General features: G+C 35.3%; 1 pseudogene; it reads right to left on the bottom strand.

Annotated features, from left to right (window-relative positions):
- Positions 1 to 908: 908 nt before the first annotated feature.
- On the bottom strand, positions 909 to 3,775 carry LOC139898505 (cyclase-like protein 2; annotated as a pseudogene).
- Between the last annotated feature and the right edge of the window lie 466 nt (positions 3,776 to 4,241).

Consider the following 4,241-nt stretch of genomic DNA (forward strand, 5'->3'; position numbering starts at 1 on the left):
CGTTTGTTCTTCCTCGTCTTCTTCATCTCCACCACCGGTTCCAATCAATAGAGCAAGATCTGAAAACAAAATCGAGCAACATCAATCAAGAATATATCTAAAGCACTTCTGGATTTCTGGGTGATTCGAAGAGTGTTAAAAAGATACACTGGTTGTGAGGTTTGAATCAAATGGGTATTTTGTAGAGTTTTCTTTAAGAATTTGGTTTCTGTATTCGAATAGGGGTGACAGTTTAGCAGGAGCAGTTGTCCGAATAGTACCTACTACTTACCATTAATCTTACTAAATTTGTAGTCACTTTGAGTGAAAATGGAGATTGATTCATGAAATGGAGAGCTATTTGTTAATGAACATTAGCGAGCCAGTAAATTGATTTAATTTGGCTAAAATTGGCCCCATCAGTATTAATGTAAGTAAACTCTTAATTTGAAATGTTTTTTGGTTTGATGAATGTTTTGAAGATTTATTATTATTTTTTTATTTTTTGTTTTGAAATTGAAATGAAATCTGGTATTTTGAAGATGAAGGTATTGATGAAGATGTTCTTGAAAATGATGAAGAGAATGGTATGATGAGATAAGTTAATGGAAAAATTTAACGGATGTTAAGTTTAGGGACCAATCATGAAGTTTTTTCTAGATATTACCTGATACCTTCTCCGCGAGTTACTTAATACATACAATAGAACGATTAAAATAGTTGAATGCATACAATAGGAAATCTGAAAGTTTGATGCATACAATAGGAATTTGGTGAAAGTTCAATGTATTTTCAAACAATTTTCCCAATTCGGTTTTCGGTTCGGTTTTAACTTTGAATTCGGTTTTCGCTTCGGTTTTGCCCAACAAAATTTCAAAACCGAATACACCAAACCAAATAAACTGAACAAACCGAAAACCGAACCGATGAACACCCCTACTTTAAACCCATACTTAATGGGTTGAGCACTTCCCCCCATTTATGCCTCTAGGGTAAATTCTGCATCTATCTTGGAATACCTTTGTAAAGAGACTATTCTCCGTAGTTAATAACCGAAGATTCATAGTCGCTAGTACAAGTAAATCAATGCTAGAGCAGATAAAAATGCTCTGTCAAAGAACAACTAAATTAAGTACAAGAGTTTACAAGAACGTAAATGGTAATCACCCACAAATAACAAATTTTTTTACATTATCGTAACAGGTGGAGATATCCCATTCTTTTATGCAATCGATTTTGTGATCAAGCCGACCATATGGTTTGACACACACATACCCATTCACATATGTACTTATTACTTGATGAAAATGCATCTTATGGGAGATCCTTCTGCTCCGAGTAACCTTAACGGTAAACAATGGACATTATATACTCCTGCTTCCACATCATCAAGTTTCAGACCTTCAACAAGAATAATTTCCTGAAAGTACATATAAGTTACCAGGGTTAACAATTTCAACTGTGCCCAACTACCAACTTTATCATCCAACGCACAAAAATCTCATTCTATATGAGTAACATATGAGTTAAAAGATGTTGCAAGAAGGGTGCCTTACCCTGCTCTCAAAGAAGACACGATGTGTAGGAACAGAATGAACGAATGCAGCAACCGATAAGTAATCAATACCTGCAATGACATAAAATGACTATCTGAAGCGCACACAAGATATGAATGTGGTAGTTTTTTATTTTTGGGTTAAGTATGGATGCACAGTAAACTTAATTTCTCTTTTAGACTAGTTCCTCTTGACTTGGTTTCTAGAACATACATCTCTAAAAATTCTTAATTATGTGCATCTCATTTAATAAGTGTTTTATCATAAGTCACAACTAAACACAGATACGCCTTTAATAACGTACGAAGTATTCTGTGAATAACATTCAAGTATTTTCAGAATTGGAGTACCACATACGATTCAAGATTATTTCATATTTATGTTTAGTAGGTATGATTCAATGTGTAGGTACATTAACATACGTCCCTTTTCAGGAAGTTGTAAATGAATGAGTACAATAAAACAAAGACAGAAAAAGACCGAGTTTTTTTTTATAATTACCAACAAGTTTGATGTCTGTGTTGTCCTTAAGCCACTGAGCTCCATCTTTCATGAATCCAACAAAACTTGTGTCAAATTGCTTTTTCCACATTAGGCGCCTGTAGTTGATAACACAGAAATGTGAATTCACATAAATGACTTGTGTCAAACAGCTGAAAAAGTGATGGCTGCCGGTTATAGAATGACATCTGGTCCAACTTATACTCTTATAGTCGTGTTTATTTGGCAGTTTTATACCTATCGGTTATTACCAGAGACACGATCGGTACCAAGGCTTGTGTAATAGAAGTTAGCTACTTTTGATAGAGTTCAATGAATTTAAATATTAATAAATTACTCAGATTGTAGGCTGGAGGTCCTTAGGAAGCAGCCTCTCTGCCCTCTAGTATAGAGAGGGACGACTTCTTCTACCCGCGGACCGATGGGTATCCGGGGGTGGAGGAATGACTTTCCTAAAACTCTAGGGTAGAGGAAAGACTGTCTACATCTAACCTCCCTGGTGGAATTGGGTATTGTTGTTGTACTCAGATTGTAGGCCAAAAGCAAAACAAGGGTCATATGATAATTAGTTAATTACCTATCGGTGTTTAATGTTCTGAAAAGCACCCGCCTTACTCCCTTTGGAATATTCAGAGACTTCATAACTTCAGCTGAAATACGCCAAGTTGTGTATAATATAGAAAACGGCAACTGCAAGTGAAGTCACTTATCCAAGCACTAAACACATTGCAATGGACTAATGGAAGAAAATAATACTACTTCGAAACTAAACAGAGAACTTGTAATAAGATTAAAGTATACATAAACATCTCTTTAACATAAATCAACAAGTCGAAGATGAAACATGGTTGTAAAAGTACTCGACTATGATGACTAGTCCCTGAGTAGTCTGAGTAATCCCCGATTTAACTGGTCAAAGTCTCTCATAAATTCAAATGTAGTCGATCAAAGTGGGACTTATTTGGTCAAATTCAGCGAAGCAGGTGTAACACAGTCAAAGTCAACGTTGAACGACTGACCAGTGCGGATTGACAATATTTAGATGAAAAACAAAAAAATGATACGGAGTACAGAGTAGTACCTGTTATGTTACTGTCCCTTGGAACATCAACTAATAATGCTGGACCTGCAATAACACAAAGTATTATTTCCTTCAAATTAGAGATAGAGAATACTGATTAAAGTGCAAGACATAAGTGAAAGGATCTAATAATATAAAGCCTTTCAAAGACTTTTTGGTACAAAAAAAAGCCCTAAATATTATGTAAAATAACTTACCATTCAAGGCATGAAGATCAAGTGTATCAACATCAAATCCAGCATCAAAATAATGATCAATCATATGACCCGGAGCATCCACATGGGTCCCAGTATGTACCACTATTTTCATCTCAGAAACATTAGCATGTGAACCGTTTTTCATACTAGCCGGAAGCTTAAGAAACTGTCCAAGACCATCATCCGACAACCACGAAGCCAGGGCATATCAGGGCGGAACCTATGACTTATGTCAATTATTCGACCGCCATCATAGACTTCTCTTCGGACAGGGGACAAGCTGCTGATGCCGCCCCCATCGTTGACCAAGTCGCAATGTGCCTCGGCGGCTGTGTTTTGAGATGGGTATGCATCGTTGTCTCCACCACTGGTTGAAGAGGAAATTGTGATTATAAGTGTTGTGAAAACTAGTGTGGCTAATGTAGTGGTTGCTGAAACCATCGGAAGAAGATCAGAGTAACAAAAATGGTGATTGGTTTAAGAAAACAGATAGAAATAAGACAAGATTGTATGTATCGATAAAAAAAAAATAATAATAATAATAATAATAATAATAATAATAATTTAATTTTTTTGTAGGTCGAAATTAAGCTTAGATTAACGGGATTCTCACACACACTTTTATATCCCCACACACCTATTTTAACCTTTTACTCTTCTAATAATAATTAATTAATGTGTGAGGATCAAAAAAGTGTGTGTGAGAATCATTCCCTTAGATTAATGTACTGTAAATTAGGTAGCCGACAGTAATATCAGGGGGACCCAAACGATATATGTTTTCAGAAAATTTAGATAGAAAGCTGCTCTTACTTTTATTGTTGTAAAAGAGATTTTTAAGATTTTTTAAAGAAAATTACAACTGTCATTAATACGTTTAGAAGTATTAGAGCACAAGGAGTCGTTCGGTGTTAAATCTCAGTGTTA

Source organism: Rutidosis leptorrhynchoides, chromosome 3 (genome assembly GCF_046630445.1).
Source record: "Rutidosis leptorrhynchoides isolate AG116_Rl617_1_P2 chromosome 3, CSIRO_AGI_Rlap_v1, whole genome shotgun sequence".
In the NCBI taxonomy this organism is placed as follows: Eukaryota; Viridiplantae; Streptophyta; class Magnoliopsida; order Asterales; family Asteraceae; genus Rutidosis; species Rutidosis leptorrhynchoides.